The sequence below is a fragment of the Gossypium arboreum genome, chromosome 7 (assembly GCF_025698485.1).
Source record: "Gossypium arboreum isolate Shixiya-1 chromosome 7, ASM2569848v2, whole genome shotgun sequence".
Classification (NCBI taxonomy): Eukaryota; Viridiplantae; Streptophyta; class Magnoliopsida; order Malvales; family Malvaceae; genus Gossypium; species Gossypium arboreum.
The window spans coordinates 41,470,998-41,494,729 of record NC_069076.1 but is presented as its reverse complement, the minus strand read 5'-3'; the positions used below and the strand labels follow the sequence as shown (position 1 = coordinate 41,494,729).

The window sequence follows — 23,732 nt, the reverse complement described above, 5'->3', positions numbered from 1 at the left end:
GAAGTCTCCCCACATGGTGTAAGGTTGGTACAGGGGTGTATACGGATGGATATGGTGTGACAACCCGAATTAGGGCCTAATCAGAATAGTGGTTTCGTGACCACAAATTCGAGATAGAAATAATTGTTTTATAATTATTTTGGGGTTTATGATATGATTGCATGATTGTGTGAAAATTTCGTGATGAAATTCTATGCCTAAAGTGCTTAAATTGAAAGTAGGGACTAAATCGAATAAGTTGCAAAATTTGCATCCCGAAGTTTTAGTATGAAATTGTTTTGGAATATTAATTAGGAGGTCTTAAATAGCAATTTGACCAATTTTAAGTTCATGGAAAAATTAGGACATGGAAGGAATTTTTGAAAGTTTAGTAAAGAGGGCATTTTGGTCATTTGGATATTAAATGAAATAAAATGGGAAAAATAACACAAAATTGATCATCATCCTCCTTAGTTGCTGCCGAATTCTCCCTCTCTCCATAGCTAGGGTTTCTTCAATTTTCAAGCTCCATAGTAAGTGATTCCAAGCCCGTTTTAATGTTCTTTACGTTTTGGAATCCGGAAGCTCGATTAAGCTTATGCTAGTAATAATTTAACCTAGGGTTCACATTTGGAAAAATACCCATAGGTGAAATTTGTGTATTTTGATGTTTTATGATAGAATATGAGGTTTTAAATTATGTTAAATAACTTGTGCTACTCGGTTTTAAGTGAAAACGAGTAAAAGCAGCATAATCGGTAAAAATACCTATTGTTCATAATTATATGATAGAGTGAGAATTTGATGTTGTTGTAGAAGAGAAAATGTTCAGTATATCATAAAATATAAGAATAAGGGCTGAAATTAAATTCCGAGCCTAGGGGCAAAATTGTAATTTTGAAAAGTTAGGGGCAAAAATGTAATTTTTCCATGATGTGATTTTTGGATTGAAATAAATAGTATGAGTATTAAATGAGCTAAATGTGTTATTATAGATCAAGAAAGGCGGAATTGATCTCGAGCAGGGGAAGGAAAAAGTTTTGGACTAAATTGCAAAATTTCAACATTTTGCACCAAGGTAAGTTTGTATGTAAATATTACAATAATTTCATGTACATTCTTATATTTCAGCCTATTATATAAATATACTAGCTGATGTTAAAATATAAATCGACTATTGGAAGAATGGAAATAAATATAGAGAGAGATCCGGTTGAACATTCGGAGAGATCGAATGAAATAGAGGGCGTAGCTAGGTCACATGTATGATGCTGAGTGCACATCATGTGTACAAGAAAGCTACTGAGACACCACTGTAGTAGCTAGGTCACATGTGTGATACGAGATGTATCCCATGTAGACAAGAGAGCTACGTGAAAGATAAATGTAGCTAGGTGCATGCGTGATTCCAAGTGAAGGACACCATGTAGACAAGAGAGCTACGTGAAAGATAAATGTAGCTAGGTCGCATGCGTGATTCCAAGTGAAGGACACCATGTAGACAAGAGAGCTCTGAGACAAATCGGTTGGGTCGCATGAGTGGTACTAAGTGTTCACCATGTGTACAAGAGAGCCGAACTAAGCGAAGTATGATGGTGGGGTGTGTCTTTGAAACCATTAAATATCGAGGATTGATCCGAATTGTTCAACAGGATGGTTTTGTGGTGATATTGTGGTTTGGACCTACACTTATGGTGAATGAAATGTGGTGAAAATGATTTGTGGTATATACATATATAAGATAAAATGAGGTTAGCATAAAGAATGTGTGAAAGAGTGAAATTAGCATTAAAACTGTTTTTAGATGGTAGCAGTGATGTGATTTTGAAAAATCACCAAAAATAGGAGGAATATAATTAGAGGTTGAATGAGATGTGAAATTAAAGTTTAATGAGTCTACTTTCATATAAAAGAAACAGAGCAAGCAAAGGAATTCTATATTTTGAGATATTTACAATTGTATGTGACTTGCTCAGGATGAATACGTGATCCCCTGTTCCAACTTTGAAAAATCATTAAAAATTGTACAAAGAAAATTAAGAAATATAGTTTACATGCATAAATTCCTTATTGAGACTAGTTTTAAATGAAACAGACTTCAGGGTTGTTTGAATTGTGTACTGAGAGAAATTCAATTTGTAGTGAACAGAGGTCAGATCAGTCGAGCTGTGTAACAGGGAAACTTTAACTAATAAACTGTACTAATCGGCTGAACCAAAATTATAGAAAAAATTAGCAAAAATCTTTATGAGTCTAGATTCAGGAAATTTTACGGATTTGAATTTCGAGTTTTGTAACTCGAGTTATGATTTATTTAGTGAATATGACGCAGCAGAGACAGCTTAATCAAAGTGGAATGAATAGTGAAGTTAAAGTAGATATACTTGAATTGTTGTGTAAACATGTTAGATTTTTTTTTTATTTAGTATTTACATACTTACTTACTAAGATATAAGCTTACTTTGTTTCTCTCTTTTGTCTTATAGTGTTCTTCGGCTTGCTCAGGAGTTAAGGATCGTGAAGATCTACCCGCACTATCATACTTAGGGTATTTGAACTAAACGTTTTGAATTATGGCATGTATAGTAGGCTTAATTATTTTGTTACGTGTCATATTTGTCTAGGTTTAAAATATTAGTTCTGATTACTCGACCAGCTAATTTGTACAAGCCATTAAAGTTGGCTAATATTGTTCAAGACACATATTATACGATGCACTATCAAATTGGATGACATATTTATATTTCGGTTATGTTTAATGGTATGTGTTATGTTCGGTAATACCTTGTATCTGTTCCGCGACGGTAGCGGGTAAGGGTGTTACATTTATTGGTATCGAGCTATGGTTTAGTCGGTTCTCGGACTAATAAAGTGTGTGTAAAAGTCTAGCTATACATGCCATAAAAATATTGTGATAGTGTGGTGACTCTGATTATTCTAAACGTGTTTTGTTTTAATATGGTAATGGATCCTCAAAGAACTGAGGTGATGATCTTTGCTAATGTCTGTGGCTCCCGCACAAGGGACCGCGCTGTGGAAAAATAGACCTGAGACATTGAGACAAGGAGATGAGGCTCGGGATGCCTTTCTCCAAATGATGAACAATTGGTATCTTGAATTTATTCGAGCAAATCCAAATGCTCAACCTCCTCCACCCCTCCTATACCTCGACGATTCTGTAGCTGCTCAAAGTATAGATTTGGTAAGAATGAACAAGCCTCCGGTTGACAAGATTCAAAACAAGGGGCGAGAGTTTAGAGCAAAGGTCGATGATGATCCCGAGAAAGCGGAATTACGGCTTGAAAATTCTACCGTGTATTTGATGAGCTCTCATGTACACCCGAGGAATGCTTAAAGTGTCTTTGTATCACTTTTGAGAGATTGACTTACCACGGTGGAAGACTTTGGTTGCAGATGGTGCCAAAAGAAAAAGTTACTTGGGATTTCTTCCGGAAGAATTTAGAAAGAAATACATAAGTCGTGATTTATTGATCAAAAGCGGAAGGAGTTCCTTGAATTGAAGCGGGGAAAATGTCGTAACAGAGTATGAACGCGAATTTGTAAGACTCAGCAAGTATGCCTGAGAATGTGTGTCCACCGAGGCCATTATGTGTAGAAGATTTGAAGATGGGCTGAATGAGGACATTAAAGTGCTTGTAGAAATTTTGGAGTTGAAAGAATTTGTAGTATTGGTTGATCGAGCTCTTAAAGTCAAGAATTGAACAAAGAAAGAAGAAAAGTGCTATTGAGGCCCGAGATGTCGAAAAAGACAGATAAGCAAGCCATTTCAATCTCAACCAAAGAGGTCCAAAGAGACAAACCCTCGAATGACAGTTTCAATTGGGGATTCACACAGAGATCGTGGTAGAGCATATTCGGGTCTAAAGCTCAAGCTACTTGGTGGCAAGTGTGGGTAATGTCGACCTAGAAAGCCCGAGTGTCGAAGAATGTGGCGAGCAACATTTTGGTGAGTGTTGGGGGACCGAGCGAGCTTGTTTCAGTCTGCGGTTCTCGCGAGCATTTTATTAGAGATTGTCCGGAGAAAGTTAAAGAAGAAAGATTTCAGTGCTAGATGAATACCACCGCTAGTAGAGGTAGACCACCAAGAAATCTTGGAGGTGGGACTAGTAGTAAAAGCGTGATGAAAGATTTAACGGCAAGATCGAGAAGCTAGAGTACTGCTAGAGCTTATGCTATCGTGCTAGAAGATGCATCATCTCCGATGTTATTCTTGAGAGATAGATTTTGCCATTGATTTGTTGCCGGTCTCGCACCGATCTCGATTGCTCCATATAGAATGGCTCATTGAATTAAAAGAATTGAAGGCTCGATTCAGGAGTTAACGACAAGGGATTTGTGAGACCGAGTTTCTCTCCACAGGGTGCTCTGTATTATTCGTAAAGAAGAAGGATGGTTCAATGAGACTTTGCATTGATTACCGTCGACAATAAGGTGACTATAAAGAACAAGTACCCGTTGTTGAGGATTGATGATTTATTCGATCGGTTAAAGGGGCCACAGTGTTTTCAAAGATTGATTTGAGGTCCGGTTACTACCACTAAGAGTTAAGGAGTCGATGTCAAAAACCGCCTTTAGGACAAGGTATGGACATTATGAGTTTCTTATGATGCCTTTCGACAACAAATGCTCCACTATATTTATGGACTTAATGAATCGGATCTTCCAGCCATATTTGGATAAGTTTGTAGTAGTGTTTATAGATGACATTTTAATTTATTCTCGAGATGAGTCTGAACATGCGAACACTTGAGAACTATATTGCAGATCTTGAGAGAAAAGAAATTGTTTGCCAAGTTTAGTAAAAGTGAGTTCGGCTTCGTGAAGTCGGATTTTTGGGGCATATAGTCTCGGTGATGGTATTCGGTGGATCCAAGCAAGATTTCTGCGATCGTTGATTGGAAATCGCCAAGAATGTATCCGAGGTTAGAAGCTTTTTAGGCTTAGCCGGTATTATAGACGTTTTGTTGAAGGATTTTCGATGATTGCCTCTCCTATGACTAAGTTGTTGCAAAAGAATGTTAAGTTTGAATGGACTGATAAATGTCAACAAAGTTTTGAAAAATTGAAAGCACGATTGATGAAGCACCAATTTTAGTACTGAATCGAGTCGGAAAGGAGTTAAGTAATTTATAGTGATGCATCATTGATGAGCCTTGGATGTGTGTTGATGCAAGAGGGTAAAGTGGTAGCTTATGCTTGAGGCAGTTAAAACCGCATGAGAAGAACTATCCTACACATGATTTGGGCGGCATTGTTGTTTTTGCTTTGAAGATTTGGCGACATTATTTGTGCGGTGAAAATGCGAATTTTCTTGATCACAAAAGTTTGAAGTACTTGATGAATCAAAGGATCTGAATCTGCTGACAGTGAAGATGGCTTGAATTATTAAAGGATTATGATTTAGTGATTGATTATCATCCGGAAAAGCAAATGTAGTTCTTGGCGCCTTGAGCAAAAATTTCTTTTTACTTTGAGAGCCATGAACACGGGTTAGCATTGTCTCGATGATGGGTCAATCTTAGCAAAGATGAGAGCTAAACCGTTATTTCTCCGGTTGATTTGTGATGCTCATAAGAATGATAGTGAGTTGCGGATCAAGAGAACTCAATGCGAATCGAAGTTCGACTCAGATTTTCGAGTTGGACGGATGACTGCTTGATGTTTGAGACGGGATATGTGTGCTTAGAAAAAGCGATAAATTGATTGAGAAAATATTACATGAGGCGCACAATGGTACATTTATCGCTTCATCCCGGTAGCACAAAATGTATAATGATTTAAAGAAGCTATATTGGTGGCGGTATGAAAAGGACATTTCGAATTTGTAACCAAGTGTTTGATCATCAACAAGTAAAAGTTGAACATCAAGTGCCTTGAGGATTACTTCAACCGTAATGGTGCTGAGTGGAAATGGGACAAGATTACCATGGATTTTGTAACCGGTTTGCCTTTAACTCCTAAAAAGAAGGATGTTGTTTGGGTAGTGGTTGATAGATTAACAAAGTCACCCACTTTATACCAATGACGTACCGATTACTCACTTGATAAATTAACCGAATTATATATTGCTGAAATTGTGAAGTTGCACGAGTACCTATGTCTATAATATCGAGATAGAGATCCAAGATTTACCTCGAGATTTTGGAAAAAGTTACAAGAAGCTTTGGGTACAAAATTGAACTTTAGTACCGCATTTCATCCACAAACAGATGGTCAAACGGAAAGAGTAATCCAGGTACTCGAAGATATGCTTAGATGCTGTGTTTTAGAATTTGGAGGTAGTTGGGAGAAATATCTATCTTTGATTGAGTTTGCCTACAATAACAGTTATCAATCAAGTATACAAATGGCACCGTACGAAGCCTTGTATGGTCGTAAGTGTCGAACTCCTTTATATTGGACCGAGCTTAGTGAGAAACAGATTCATGGAGTTGATCTAGTTAAAGAAACCGAAGAGAAAATAAAAGTAATTCGGGATTGCTTGAAAGCTGCTTCAGATCGACAAAAGTCATATGCAGATTTAAAAAGAAAAGAGATTGAATTTCAGGTGGGTGATAAAGTGTTCTTGAAGGTGTCACCATGGAAAAAGATTCTGAGATTTAGTCGAAAAGGCAAGTTGAGTCTGCGTTTTATTGGGCGTCTGAGATTCTTGAGAGAATTGGACCATGGCATATCGGTTGGCCTTACCGCGAGTTAGAAAGAATTCATAATGTGTTTCATGTATCAATGTTGCGACGTTATCGTTCGATCCTTCACATGTGATTTCCCAATGAAATTGAGATTCGATCGGATATGACCTATGAGGAGAAACCAATAAAGATTTTGGCTCGAGAGGTTAAGCAGTTAAGAAATAAAAGTATAGCTTTAGTGAAAGTATTGTGGCACGGACATGGGATAGAAGAGGCTACGTGGGAACACAGGGAAGCTATGAGGAAACAGTACCCAAACCTCTTTCTGGTAAGATTTTCGGGGCGAAAATCTCAAAAGGGGAGAATTGTGACAACCCGAATTAGGGCCTAATCGGAATAGTGGTTTCGTGACCACAAATCCGAGATAGAAATAATTGTTTTATAATTATTTTGGGGTTTATGATATGATTGCATGATTGTGTGAAAATTTCGTGATGAAATTCTATGCCTAAAGTGCTTAAATTGAAAGTAGGGACTAAATCGAATAAGTTGCAAAATTTGCATCCCGAAGTTTTTAGTATGAAATTGTTTTGGAATATTAATTAGGAGGTCTTAAATAGCAATTTGACCAATTTTAAGTTCATGGACAAAATTAGGACATGGAAGGAATTTTGAAAGTTTAGTAAGGAGGGCATTTTGGTCATTTGGATATTAAATGAAATAAAATGGGAAAAATAACACAAAATTGATCATCATCCTCCATAGTTGCTGCGAATTCTCCTCTCTCCATAGCTAGGGTTTCTTCAATTTTCAAGCTCCATAGTAAGTGATTCCAAGCCCGCTTTTAATGTTCTTTACGTTTTGGAATCCGGAAGCTCGATTAAGCTTATGCTAGTAATAATTTAACCTAGGGTTCACATTTGGAAAAATACCCATAGGTGAAATTTGTGTATTTTGATGTTTTATGATAGAATATGAGGTTTTAAATTATGTTAAATAACTTGTGCTACTCGGTTTTAAGTGAAAGCGAGTAAAAGCAGCATAATCGGTAAAAATACCTATTGTTCATAATTATATGATAGAGTGAGAATTTGATGTTGTTGTAGAAGAAAAAATGTTCAGTATATCATAAAATATAAGAATAAGGGCTGAAATTAAATTCCGAGCCTAGGGGCAAAATTGTAATTTTGAAAAGTTAGGGGCAAAATGTAATTTTTCCATGATGTGATTTTGGATTGAAATAAATAGTATGAGTATTAAATGAGCTAAATGTGTTATTATAGATCAAGAAAGACGCGAATTGATCTCGAGCGGGGAAGGAAAAAGTTTTGGACTAAATTGCAAAATTTCCACATTTTGCACCAAGGTAAGTTTGTATGTAAATATTACAATAATTTCATGTACATTCTTATATTTCAGCCTATTATATAAATATACTAGCTGATGTTAAAATATAAATCGACTATTGGAAGAATGGAAATAAATATAGAGAGAGATCCGGTTGAACATTGGAGAGATCGAATGAAATAGAGGGCGTAGCTAGGTCACATGTATGATCTTGAGTGCACATCATGTGTACAAGAAAGCTACTGAGACACCTCAGTAGTAGCTAGGTCACATGTGTGATACGAGATGTATCCCATGTAGACAAGAGAGCTACGTGAAAGATAAATGTAGCTAGGTGCATGCGTGATTCCAAGTGAAGGACACCATGTAGACAAGAGAGCTACGTGAAAGATAAATGTAGCTAGGTGCATGCGTGATTCCAAGTGAAGGACACCATGTAGACAAGAGAGCTACGAGACAAATCGGTTGGGTGCATGAGTGGTACTAAGTGTTCACCATGTGTACAAGAGAGCCGAACTAAGCGAAGTATGATGGTGGGGCGTGTCTTTGAAACCATTAAATATCGAGGATTGATCCGAATTGTTCAACGGGATGGTTTTGTGGTGATATTGTGGTTTGGACCTACACTTATGGTGAATGAAATGTGGTGAAAATGATTTGTGGTATATACATATATAAGATAAAATGAGGTTAGCATAAAGAATGTGTGAAAGAGTGAAATTAGCATTAAAACTGTTTTTAGATGGTAGCAGTGACGTGATTTTGAAAAATCACCAAAAATAGGAGGAATATAATTAGAGGTTGAATGAGATGTGAAATTAAAGTTTAATGAGTCTACTTTCATATAAAAGAAACAGAGCAAGCAAAGGAATTCTATATTTTGAGATATTTACAATTGTATGTGACTTGCTCAGGATGAATACGTGATCCCCTGTTCCAACTTTGAAAAATCATTAAAAATTGTACAAAGAAAATTAAGAAATATAGTTTACATGCCTAAATTCCTTATTGAGACTAGTTTTAAATGAAACAGACTTCAGGGTTGTTTGAATTGTGTACTGAGAGAAATTCAATTTGTAGTGAACAGAGGTCAGATCAGTCGAGCTGTGTAACAGGGGAAACTTTAACTAATAAACTGTACTAATAGGCTGAACCAAAAATTATAGAAAACAATTAGCAAAAAGCTTTATGAGTCTAGATTCAGGGAAATTTTACGGATTTGAATTTCGAGTTTTGTAACTCGAGTTATGATTTATTTAGTGAATATGACGCAGCAGAGACAGTTTAATCAAAGTGGAATGAATAGTGAAGTTAAAGTAGATATACTTGAATTGTTGTGTAAACATGTTAGATTTTTTTTTTTATTTAGTATTTACATACTTACTTACTAAGATATAAGCTTACTTTGTTTCTCTCTTTTGTCTTATAGTGTTCTTGACTTGCTCGGGAGTTAAGGATCGTGAAGATCTACCGCACTATCATACTTAGGGTATTTGAACTAAGCGTTTTGAATTATGGCATGTATAGTAGGCTTAATTATTTTGTTACGTGTCATATTTGTCTAGGTTTAAAATATTAGTTCTGATGCTCGACCAGCTAATTTGTACAAGCCATTAAAGTTGGCTAATATTGTTCAAGACACATATTATCGATGCACTATCAAATTGGATGACATATTTATATTTCGGTTATGTTTAATGGTATGTGTTATGTTACGTAATACCTTGTATCCTGATCAGCGATATAACGGGTAAGGGTGTTACATATGGGTTGGGTTTTCTGCATACATGATATATTCGTTCTGTCTCTGTTATGGGCCTATGGGCTTCATTCTGAATTCTATATAGGGGTAAGGCCCAATTTAATCTATTTCTGTGGTTTGAACTGATATGGACTATGGTTGGGTTATTTTATAAACTAAGTTTTCCAAACTCACCCCTTGTTTCCATCCATGCAGCTAATCCCCAACCATAGTGGACTTGGAGCCGTGAGGGATTCAGAGTGGCCACATGTTCTGCAAATTTGGTTTTCTTCGTGTGTTTTGATCAGCACTTATTTTCTTTACTTACTTTGGGTTTTAAGTTGTAATAAGACCGCTTTAATTATTTTTAATTATTTAAGTATGTTTTGTTAGCTTAGGCATGATATTGATTTAATTGTTGAAGTTGAATAGCTCTAGGGCGCATTTTAAAAAGGTTACTTGATTTCAAAATATCGTGATAACATGGCAAAGCTTCCGCAATAAAAATGTTTTCAAAATTAATAACCTTTTAAATTGGTTTTAAACGAATCGATTTCCATGAACAAGCACTCGGTTAAAGTGTGGCAATGGTTGTGTGCATGTCTAGGATTGGATCCGTGGAGAGCTAGGTACTTAAGTAGTCTAATTGACTCACCTCCTCTTTTGTGGCATCCTACCTTGTGCACAGCTTCTATTCACTTTAATCTATAACGAGGATATTCTTTAAACACTAAGAAAGACTTTAGCTAAAACATGTCTTTTTAGTAATGCTTCAATGTGACATGCCGAATTCAGTCGTAACGTCTGGGCCAGGTTTAGGGTGTTACAAAACTAAAGCAATTTCATGCTTAAAGTTTCTAGAATACAAGTTTTGCATCTTATTCAATTTGGTCCCTAAAATTCAATTAGACATTTTATGCATAGAATTTCTTCATGAAACTCTCACATAAGCATGCATTCATATCATAAACCTCATAAGAATCATATAATAATTATTTCTATCTCAGATTTGTGGTCTTAAAACCACTATTTAGACTAAGCCCTAATTCGGGATGTTACAATTCCCACCATTTTTTTGAGCTAGGGTTCATGTATGAAATTTGACCCATGTGTAACATGGTTGTATTTTGATGTTCAATGGAGGAATATGAATGTTTGATGTGTGATAAACATCTTTTTCGAAATGATTTTTAGTGAAAACACGTAAAAAGGACTTGTTTGTGTAAAAAATTAGTAGAAATTTGAAATAAAGGAAAATATGGGCTAATATGAGCTAGAATATGAATCGGCTAAGCTTGGATAACTAAGAAATTTCATGCATTTCATTTTACAAGCTTAGGGACTAATGTGTAAATAAGTGAAAAGTTAGGGGTAAAAAGGTAATTTTACCAAAGTATATGTTATGAATCGATATGAGTAATGTGTGTATCGAGAAAGTTAAATTTGGCATTATAGATCAAGAAAAACGTGATTCGAGCCTTAATCGGAGGAAGAACAAGGTTTACGAGGATTAGGCTCGTTTCTATCATTTTGTACTGAGGTAAGTTCATTTGCAAATAATGCAACATGTACCATTCTTTAAATGCCTGATATTACATGTATGGTAAGTATGTATATAATTAATGAGATGTTATGCCATGTGTTTAAATGTTTACATTTCTATTATGAGTGATGCCTTAACTACTCCATGAGTATGTGATTGGTGCTATAAGCATTGAAATTGACACTACGAGCCAGTTCAATAGAAATGTGGTATCGAAGAATCCTGTTTGAACCTTAGGAATAGTTTAGGATACAAGTGACATGTCACTAGGAATTATGTAATCTGAACGAATTGAGTTGTGTCTGAGTTCATTATATTTGTGACATTCGAACTCATTGAGTTGTGTCTGAGTTCGTGATATGTATGACACATGTTTTGGCATCCGGGTACTGATCTCGTATATGCTATTAAATGGCAAGGTAGTCTGGCATGTGTTACAGATACCTGACGGCCTGTATGAGCAGTCCCATGAGTAGCTCGTAAGTGAGCAACATGTGGTCTGAGATATGGAGTAGCATTGGCTACATATGAGGCACTTAGGTGTAAGTTTCCTATGTATCTCATAGTATTCCGAGTATTCAATAGGTAGTTCAAGAGAAGCTCAATAAGCGATCTTAATGATTTCATCAAGACAAGAAAGTAAGTTATTATGTTCAAGTGGCACAGGTATGTACATCGAGCTCATGTGAATGACATGAAATATGATGAGCTTACATCGTACTCATGTGAATGACATGAAATATGATGAGCTTGTGGTAAGAACATGCATACATATATATATATGAGAAATAAGTTCATGAGATTTGATAAAACGCAAGGTGATGTTCGTTATGTTAAATACATGATTTATGTTGGTTTAAGATGCATATTATTTGCTTGTGAACTTACTAAGCTTTATGCTTACCCCCTTTCTTTTCTATCTTTTATAGTTTCACCAAGTTAGCCCAGGGATTGAAAGAAGTCGGAGGCACGATCACACTATTAATTGAACATTTGGGTATAGCTAGCCTTATTGTTTTGAATATGGCATGTATAGAGTCTTGGCCTTTTTGTTATGTCTCATATTAATTAGCCAATTGTGTTGGCTTATGATGGTATCATGATTATTTTGTATATGGCTATGAGAGGTGGCTCATATTGATTATTCTAGGTTGTAGCCCTATTTATCGATGCATGCATGCAAATGTGTTGATGCTTTAATATGGTTATGATTGATTGTGGTTGATGAGTATGATGGATGGCATGTACATTTGGTAAATGAAATATCGTTAATAAGTATGCAATAAATGTGGTGAAAATGTGTAACTTAAAGATAGGTTGATAAAGAGGATACATGTGACAGCCCAAAATTGACCCTAGTCGGGATGTGGTTTCAGAACCACAAAATCGAGGCATAAAAATAATTTAAAATTTATTTTGATGCCTATGATATGTGTTAAATTGTGTGTGACATTTTTGATGATTTGATTTAGTGTTATAAATGTGAATTTCACTAGAAAGGGCCTAGTAGTAAACTTTGAAAGTATGATGGGAAGATGTGGGATGACTAGTTGATAATGCATGCAAAAATAAGGGATTTGCATGTCAAACTTCCCCCCCCCCCCCAACATGTAGTGGCCGGCCATGACAAGGGTGTATGGGTTAAACATGTCATGAAACATGTTTTGTTGATGCATTAGGGAGAAATGATAAAATAAAGAGTATGGGTAAGTAAAGAATGAAAAAAAAATGTGTGTGAGTGTGGTATCTTCTCCCCATTGCCGTGAGTTGTAGAGGAGGAAAGGAAAAATTTTGTTCATCCATTTTCTCTTCTTTGGCCGAAAATACTAAGGAAAAGGAAGGATTTTTGCTTCATGCTTGGTTTAGAAGAGAACTAGAAGGAGATTCGGCTATAATTGCATCAAGATTAAGGTATGTTTGAGGTTGTGTGATGAGGTTCATGCTTGTTTTGGTTGCTAACTTGATGTGCATGTTAGCCATGGTTCAAATCCTTGTTATGCCATGAAAATGGTATTTGGCCAAGGTTGATATTGTGTTAAAGCCATTGCATGCTAAATGTGAAGCTTGTTGATGATGCATGTAATGATGGATTGACTACTCTTGAAATTTCTTTTTAGTATTCTTGAGTAGGACATTGAATTCTTTGTTTAACCATGACCAAAGTTAAAAGGGTATGGTTGTGATGTATTCGGCCATGGTGCATTCATGAGCATGATTTATGCTTGTTACTTGATTGGTAAAAAAATTGTGTTTGGATGGGTATGAACCCCTTGAGATTCAGCCATGCACCTATTTGTATATATATGGTTGCACATGATGTGTTGGAATGACATATATACTACCTCAAAGTATGTATTTTCATGTGATTGTGTTTTGATTATGAAGCAAATGATAGATGTGTATTGAGCTACAATATGTAAAGCATTAGCTAGTAAAATGTGTGCCATGCATGTATGGTATTAAACATGTAATTGGCCTCAACATCAACATGCATAATCGGCCCATGAATGAGTACCTAAGAGGTCATGTTGTTGACCATGAGTAAGCATGTTGAAGGCTTTGTGTGTTGAGTCGATTCATGAATTCCGTACTTATGTGACTTTAATGTCTAGTGAATATATGTGGGCTAAGTGCCTTGAGTTCCTCTTTTGATACTCAAATGATTGAATCAATTTATTTGCTAAATTAAGCTCAAGAGCAAAGAGGACCAAATCCGATAAAGGGAAGGAAAAAGTAGTCGAATAGCCATCGAATCATTCGACAACATCCGAGGTAAGTTTTGAGTATCGAAACTTAGATTTTGATTCGATTGAATGAAGTCATAAGCAATCGAAATTGTGCCTTTGTATGTGGCCATTGAGCGAAATGATATTTTGCTAAGTGAGTTGTGTTATGAAATTGAAACAAAGATGTGTATGAATGTTCGAGTGATATCGGGCTAAGCCCGAAGGCAAATGTGCGACCAGATATCGGGCTAAGCCGAAGGCAATTGTGCGAGTTATGATATCGGGCTAAGCCCAAGGCAATTAGGCGAGTTATGATATCGGGCTAAGCCCAAGGCAATTATGCAAATTGTGATATCCGGGTTAAGTCCGAAGGCCTTTGTGCGGGTTACCATAACCGGGCTATGTCCCAAGGCGTTTGAGCAGTAGCTATATCCGGATAAACTCGAAGGTATGTGATTCGAGAACTTTGAACTTGCTGGAAAATTTTCAGTTAATGCACTTGTGAAATTCCCAACAACAAGGTATGTTTTGTGTGTGCTTAGCACACTATGAGTAAGTCGTATGAATATTCGCTCTAATGATAAATGAGCTATCGGCATTAACTAGGCCGTTATTTGTGTATGAATATAAGAGTTGGGATTGTGAAGTAAGCATGTCTTTGAGAAATTGTGCATATGAATTATTGTTTAGCTACTTGAATGCTATGCTTTGGTTGTGTGTATATTATGGCTCGAAACTTACTAAGCATAAATTGCTTACTCCGTTTCTTTGTTTCTCTGTTTATAGATTTTGCTCGTTAGCGATCGGATTCGGAATCATAGAAGTTGAAGTCAACCACACTATCAAAGCACTTTTTGGTACTCCTTTAGTTGAGTTTTGGATATGGCATGTATAGGACTACCCTCGGTTATTTTTAAGTACTTGTGATGTATATGTGTACGGCCATGCGAAAATGGTTCGTAAAAGTGGAGTATGGAATTTGACCATATGTGGTTTGTAATTATATTTGGTTTCATGATGTGATTATGGTTTGGAATGAGAGAGTTGGTCACATGATCAGCCATTGGAATGGCTAAATATGATCATATGTGGACCTAAGTATGACTAGACTATAGTTGGTCCATGGGAACTACAATATAGGTAAAGCCTACCTTCAAAACAGAGGCTGCCAGCTGCAGTGACGTAGATGTGAAAAATCACCAAAATTTGTAAAAATGGTGTTAAATAGTGAATAAATTATTTGATCGAACCTTGACGAGTCTATTTTCATACGAAAGTAACGAAATGATCATATGATCAGTATACCGAGAGATATTAAAGTTTTCGTGAGACAGGGCTGGAACGGTTTCTGGGTCCCCTGTCGCAACTTTGAAAATTTTCCATAAATTATCCAGAATGAATTAGAAGTCATTCCTTATATGTGCAGATTCCTTTTTTAGTCTAGTTTCATTGGAAACAAACGGTATCAGTATTGAAACCCTGTACAGAGAGATATTTAAGTTGTAACGCGCGAAGGTCAGTGTAGTCGACCCCTGTAACATGGGCGACTTTAACTAATAAACTGTACCAATTGGCCCGATCAAAAATTCTAGAAATAAATCCATGGATGGATATATGAGTCTAAATTCAGGTAAAATTTACGGAATCAGTTTCTGAGTTGTGAAACTCGAGATATGCTTTTTAAGGCGACAACAACGCAGTTTTCCAGCTTGCCTGGAATGTCAAATTGGTCGGTGCCATAAGTGGTTTTGGCTTGTTAACCCCTCGTGTCCGACACCGGCAACGGTCTCGGGTTCGGGGTGTTACAATACATAAACATGAAATTGGTTTGGAATGTCATATGAAAGTATGATAATTTGAATGGGTGACATGTTGACTTTACTAAGTCATAGTTTACTCATGAATGTGAAAGTTTGAACAATCAAATGTGCCATGTTGCATCCCATGAAGTGAGTGTAATTGTGTGAGTGCTTAAGGGTGGAAAATGGCTAGGAAAATAGCCTAGAAATTGTCCACACGATTAGACACACATGCATGTGTCTAGGCCGTGTGTGACACACGGTCTGCCATATGGGCGTGTGATCCGGATGTGTGTCCCCTGCACCCTAATTATGCAAAACAGAATGCCCAGTAGTAAACACACGGGCAGAGATAAGGCCGTGTGTCTCAGCCGTGTGAAGGACATGATCTTAGGACATGGGTGTGTGCCCAAGCTGTGTGAAGTCTACACCTAATATGTCGAATTTAATTCACCACATGGTCTAAGCACATGGGCGTGTGACTTGGTCATGTGACCTTATTTTGTGGATCACGTCATAGTCAGAAAGTTACACGGGCTGAGGACACGAAAGTGTTCCAAGCTACACGGGCGTGTGTGACCACACGGCCTACTCATACGGACGTGTGACTCTCTAAAACAAGAAAATTTTCTTAAGTGTTTTAAAGGTTTCGAAGGTTCTCAGTTTAGTCTCAAACAGCTTCCGATGTATGTTTCAGGTCTTGTTGACCATTATAAGGGACAATTTGCATGTGATTGGATGAATTTGATTTGGACCAAATTTTATGACTTGGTTTTTATATGGATGTTTATGTCTAAGTCTGGTAACGCCTCGAACCCTATCCCAATGTCGAATACAGGTAAGGGGTATTACACTATGCATATTTGTGCAATTGTTTGAAAGGGGTAGGACTAGGAACATTGCCTTGGTTTAGCTGTATCTTTTGTATGATTACGCCTCAAATCATCCTTCTATTGTTCGTCATTCTAATAAGTAAGTTGTGTTTTGGTGAACTGTGTTTGCATGTAAGTTTGTCAAAGTGCAAACTATCTTCATTTGTATGTTTGTTATGTGTGAACTGTGTTCAAAAATTTGTCTGTGAAGTTATGGATACCCAGTTAAGTGTGTTTGATGTCTTACCTAAGCTAGGATCTTGTTTACATTTAGAGTAAGCAAGAATGCCTCCCCATAGAGTGAATGCGAACCGTGTGAATGAAACTTGCAACCCCTTAAAAGCTGACTAGACTTTAGCCACACAAGAGCAACCTTACAGGGTAAACATCTTGGAGGATGACATGGAGCCATTAGCGCAAGCAATGATTGGGGCTTTTCAATGAGTTGCTGGTACCAACACTGCACTTGCAAACCGTGGATTGCCACAGGAGCATCTGCGAGCACTAGGTGGAAAGGAATTTAGTACTGTTAAAGGATCTGATCCTACTAAGGCTGAATATTGGTTTAATGGTTTTGGGAAAATCCTTGAACAGATGGCGTGTTCTGACTAGGAGAAATCAGGATGCACTATGTCCTTACTCACCGGTAAAGCCCATCGTTTGTGGAATACCATAAAGTAAGGAACTACTGTGAACTAGTTTACATGTGATTTCTTCTTGGAAACTTTCAAAATAGAAATTCATGAGTTACAAATATTTAGAAGCTCACAAGCGTGAATTCATCAACCTTGTGCAAGGTGAGTTGTCTATGGCTGAGTACGAGGTGGAATATGTGTAACTAAGCCAATAAGAGAAGGACTGTTGTCAAAGGTTTCGCTTTAGTCTACATCGTGATATTCAAATCTACCTAGTGACTCACACTACTGCAAACTTCGATGAAATAGTTGACAAAGACAAAGTTCTTAAGGAAATTAAGGTTTCACAAACTGAAGTTGGAGCTGCAAAGCAAGTTTTTGGGTGGGTGTCCAAAAAGGGTCAAGATTTGCAAAATTTTGATAGGAATGTTAACGGAAGTTTCAAGTTAATTGTTCGTGACAATGGAACGCATGATAAATCGTAATTTATATATGTTTTTATCCCATGCTTAGCACATTTATGGATGGTTTCTCCTTAGATTTGGTGAATTTGATGCTCCTAATTCTTTAATTTCATGTTTTATACTTAGGTGAGCAAAGGAGAGTAAAAAGAGCGAGAAACAGGCTGAAAACAAAAATCAACCCACATGGGAAATCAACACGGCCTGGGCTTCCTCACACGGGCGTGTCCCACGGCCGTGTCCCTTTGGCAGGATTGAAGCATAACTTACACGGGTAGACTACACACCCGTGCCTATTCAATAGCCTTGACCACGGGCTGGAGTAATCGCACACGGGCGTGTCCCTGCCAAGCCTAAGTATAACCCTATTTGAAAAAGGGCAATTTTAAGGGCTCTTAGGCATTCTAAAGCCTATTTAAACACTTGATGAGGCACTTAGGAAGGAGATGCAGAATAGGAGGCAAGGAATTACTCAAGGGAAGCCGATTGGTCCATCTCAGAAGTCGGATTCATCATCAAGACTAAAGATCTCCTTTCAATTTCCATTCAGGGGTTTTGGGTTTTCTTCATGTTTTGTATTCATTATTCTTCTGAGATATTTTCTTCTATAATTATGAACTAAACCCCCTAAATACCTAAGGGGAATGAAACCTAAGACGGATCTTGTTATTATTATCTGAATTATATGATAAATATTTGACTTATTCTTAATTATGTGTTCTTAATTCTTGTTTTAATATTCCAAGATATTGATTCTAGTTAATGCTCTTATTCAGAGGAGGAATAGACCCTGTGTAAGAGTAAATTTGTCATAATTAAGCGGAGTTGATTGCACGCCTAGAGATAGGGTGATAAGATTTTGCCGGATTAGGGTGAAACCTAATAAGAGGATCCTTAGATCGAGTTAATGCAACACTATGTGTTAATTAGAAAGAGATTTCAATTAATCAACCTAGGGTTAGACATTATTAGTCTCGAGAGAGATAATAGTATAACTTAGGGATTTTTACAGATCAAGTCAAATGAATAAATTGTCTGATTCAGAGTCAAATAACAAGTGAAGTCTAGGTGGATTTTTCCTTGGGCATTGTCTTAATCAATCGAATTTTCCCAAAAGTTTTCCCTCAATTTCTGTCTGTGCACTTTTAGTTTAGTAATTAGTTTAGATGACCAAATCCCTTAATTTTTAGGCTAGATAATAAAAAGAAGGTAATTACTAGTACTCTTGGTTCCTTTGGGTTCAACAATCCGGTCTTGCTAAAGCAATACTACTGTTCGATAGGAACACTTGCCTTCATCGTGATAATAGTTAGTTTCAAGAAGGATTAGTTATAAATATTTAAAACCTGTCGCGAATATCACGTATCAAGTTTTTGGCATTGTTTTCGGGGAACTAGGATATTAGGAACACTCAATTTTTATTACTTTAGCCATTTTACTTTTATTGCAATTTAATTTTTTATTTTTCTTCTCTAATTCTTCATTTATTTTCTTCTGATAGGTCTTTCTAGTTTATGACCAGAAGAAATCCGTCAGGACGATTACTGTTTGATAGTGAGATCGATCGCACAGTTCTCAAAAACTGAAGAGAAATAAGGCGAAGCTTACGATACATAGAGGAAGAGCAAGAGGATGATACTTCAACCACAACCGAGGAGATGGCTGAAAACCAAGAAAATCCGCTACCTCCTGCGATTGCTGCTACTCAGAATCCTTCTCCACGCACTATGTATGATTATGCTCAACCTTCTTTAACAGGAACTGAATTGAGCATAGTTAGACCTGCTGTAGCTGCAAATACTTTTGAACTGAAACCTAACACAATTCAAATGATATAGCAATTTGTTCAGTTTGATGGTTTGCAAGACAAAGATCTGAACACTCACTTGGCAAATTTCTTAGAATTTTGCAACACTTTTAAAATAAATGGCGTTTCTGATGACGCCATTCACCATCAGTCGTTTCCCTTTTCATTGAGGAATAAGGCTAAACAATGGTTGAACTTATTACCACAAGGATCAATCACTACTTGGGACCAGATGACTGAAAAGTTTTTATTAAAATATTTTTCGCCGACTAAAACAGCCAAATTACGTAATGATATCTCTTCTTTTGTGCAGTGGATTTAGAAATACTCTACGATGCATGGGAGAGAAACAAGGACCTCTTGAGAAGATGCCCTCACCATGGGTTACCACTCTGGCTACAGGTTCAAACATTTCATAATGGTCTAAATCCTTCGACTCGACAGATGATTGACGCAGCCGCTGGCGGAACTATCAATAATAAGACACCTGAAGATGCTTATGAATTTATAGAAGAGATGTCACTGAATAATTATCAGTGGCAAGTTATGAGGACAAAGCCAACAAAACCAGCAAGCGTTTATAACTTCGATTTAGTCACCATGCTCTCTAATCAGGTAGAACTCTTGAATAAGAAAATTGATGGTTTTCTTAGTACTTCACAGGTTCAACCAATAATGCAGTGCGAAACAAGTGGAGGTGGATCGAGCAATCCAGATTACCCACCCTATGGCCATAACATAGAGAACGAGCAGTTAAATTACATGGGTAATAATCCTTGATCTCAAAATAATCCTTATAGTAATACTTACAATGCAGGTTGGAGGAACCACCCAAATTTCTCATAAGGAGGCCAAGGAAATCAGCGACCACCACCACCTCCAGGCTTCCAACAACCACCCTACCAACAAGAGAAAAAGCCGAACCTTGAAGAGATGCTAACAAAATTCATCTTGATGCCAGAAACCCATTTTCAGAATACCGAGACAGCACTTAAAAATCAATAAACGTCAATCCAAGGGCTCGAAACTCAGATAGGTCAGCTTACTAAATTGATATCTGAACGACCACAAGGTAGCCAACCGAGTAACACTGAGTCTAACCCAAGGGAGCAAATCAATGCAATTACCATTCCAGATGAGGAAGGGTTAGTTGCACCTAAACCAGAATAGAGGCAAGAAACTGTAGTAAGTAAAGAAAAGGGTGAGGTGGATCACAATGACCAAAAATCGGTAAGTAAAGAGTACAAACCCCATGTGCCATACCCAAACACGATAAGGAAAGACCACACAGAAGAACAATTCGGTAAATTCCTTAAATTATTAAAGAAGTTACATATTAACTTACCGTTTATTGAATCTCTTTCGCAGATGCCAAACGCAGTCAAATTCTTAAAGGAGCTTTTAACAAATAAGTGGAAGTTGGATGAGGCGTCGCTTGTGGAACTAAATGCGGTTTGCTCAGCCATACTACAGAATAACCTGGCCAACAAATTAAAAGATCCAAGGAGTTTTACGATTCCCTGTTTAATTGGTAGCCTAGACGTAAATAATGCCTTGGCTAATTTAGGGGCTAGTATCAATATCATGCCTTACAAAATGTTTAAACAACTAGGTCTTAGGAAGCCCAAACAAACTTGGATGAGCATTCAATTGGCTGATAAAACCATTAGATTGCCTAGGGGTATCATTGAAGATGTTCTTGTTAAGATCAATAAATTTATATACCTAGTAGACTTTGTTGTTCTAGAGATGGAAGAGGATAGTAACGCACCTTTGATTTTAGGACGACCCTTTTTAGCGACTGCTAGAACCATTACTGATGTTGGTATAGGTGAACTCACACTTCGTGTGAGAGACAAAACAATCACCCTTCAAGCTCGTAATTCGAGTAACACATCAAAAATTGAAGGTGGTTGTATAAATTATTCTACTAGTACTGATCATGTAGTGAAACCCTCTGTGTAGGAAATAGTTTCGAAGAACGCATATGAGCCGTGTTCAACAACAACAAAGGACTATCCATAAAGAGCGAAGGCTACAAATCGAGGAATTGGATGAATGGCGAACACATAGACCGAGGACACACGATAAACCAAAACCACACCATGACGAGCTCAATGACACACCAAATCAACTTAAGGTTAAAGATAAAGTACTACTAGATGCAGCAGACCCTCGTATTGCCACTTCTGAACCTAACGAAGAAATTCCTCTCACAGTACTCAATATTTTTCCCATATGGTGCAGTCGCGGTAACTCAAATTCAGCACTTTTAAAGTAAACAATACTCGTCTTAAACCTTATATTGATAAAGTTGATAGCAGGGATGAGGAGTGTAAACTCCTCGAGCTACTATGATCACACACCAGAGAGGTAAGTCAAGCTTAGACTATAAATAAGCGCTTCTCGGGAGGCAACCCGAGCATTAACAATAATGATTTATTTGAATTCTAGTTTTTCACATCTAACTTACTAACTGAGTCCTGAAACACAGGGTTTTCCCATCCACACGGCCAGGCACACAGGCGTGCCTACGGCCGTATGAAAACAAGGAAATTTTTTTTCTCCAACACGGGATGCGATAAGTCGCCACGACCGTGTGACATGGCCGTGGGTGAAACTGTCAAAACAACACAGGCGTAAGACACGCTCGTGCCTTGAAATCATGGTTGAAACTAAGAATTTAACACGGGAGTGCGACACGCCAGTGTCATTCACCCGTGGTCGACACTGTCAATAAGAACATGGGTGTGGGCTATCATACATGGGCGTGGGAAAAGTGAATGAAGTAAGACACGGCCGTGTGCCCCAAAATCTATATAAACGCCATCATCTCCCTCCTCAAAAATCCCTAATCCTAGCCGCTGCAACTCCACACGCCCAAGGAACACGGGCGTGGGGCGAATGTCAGACGCACTTAATTTTAAAATTCGTGAAACACACGGGCAAAAATTAGGGCACACGGGTGATCGTATGATTCGTAACAAGTAATGAAGATCAAACCTAGACTAACTATTATCACGATGAAAAGGCAAGCGCACCTATCGAACAATAGTATAGTAATGGCAAGACTGGGATATCGTACCCAAGGGAACCAAAAGTACTAGTAATAACTATCTTTTTATTATCTAGCCCAAGAATAAAAGGGGTTTTATTTATTTTAATTAACTAATTATCTAAACTAAGAATGCACAGAGAAAAGAATTAGGGAATTGCTTTTGGGAAAATCGATTGACTTGAGACAATACCTAAGGAAAAATCCACCTAGACTTTACTTGTTATTCTGGCTCCGAATCAGATGATTAATTCATTCAACTTGTTCCATAGAGATCCCTAAGTTATGTTATTTTCCTTATTCAAGACTAATAATGTCTAATCGCTAGATTGAATAACCGAGACTTTTCTCTAATTAACACTCTAGGGTTCTCCCCTTATTAGGTTTCACCCTAATCCAGCAAAAGATTGTCACCCTGTTTCTAGTCGTGCATTCAACTCCACTTAATTATGACAAAAGTACTTTTAGACAGGGTCTATTCCTCCTCTGAATAAGAGCATGTCTTGAATCAGTATCCTGGGATATCAAAACAAGAATTAAGAACACATAATTAAGAACAAGTTAAATATTTATCATATGATTCAGAAAATAATAACAAGATTCGTCTTAGGTTTCATTCCCCTTAGGTATTTAGGGGATTTAGTTCATAACTAAATAAGAAAACATCTCCGAAGAATAAAGAATGCAAAACATAAAGAAAACCCAAAACTTTTGAAGGGAAATTGAGGAGAGATCTTTAGTCTTGATGATGAATCCAGCTTCTGAGATGGATCAATCGGCTTCCTTGGGGTAATTCCTTACCCCCCTTCTCCGTCCTCCCTTTTCTCATCTTCTAGGGTGTATTTATAAGCTTTAGAATGCCTACAAGCCCTCAAAAGTAGCCTTTTCTGAATTGGACTTAACTTGGGCTCAGCAGGGACATGTCCGTGTGAGTCGTGCTCTAATTCTGCCAGATTGACACGGCCGTGTGGTCTGCCCGTGTGAGGAGGTCCAGGCCATGTTGATTTCATACTTTGGTCCATTTTCTCAGTTTTTGGCCCATTTCTCGTTCCTTTCGCTCTCTTATGCTCTCCTAAGTATAAAACACGAAATTAAAGCATTAGAAGCATCGAATTCA

The 23,732-nt window shown here is 37.3% G+C and overlaps 1 non-coding gene across 1 annotated transcript; it reads right to left on the bottom strand.

Annotated features, from left to right (window-relative positions):
• Positions 1–19,840: 19,840 nt before the first annotated feature.
• On the bottom strand, positions 19,841–19,946 carry LOC128296208 (small nucleolar RNA R71). The gene has a single exon (XR_008286757.1). It is a non-coding gene; the product is annotated as a small nucleolar RNA R71 (small nucleolar RNA).
• Between the last annotated feature and the right edge of the window lie 3,786 nt (positions 19,947–23,732).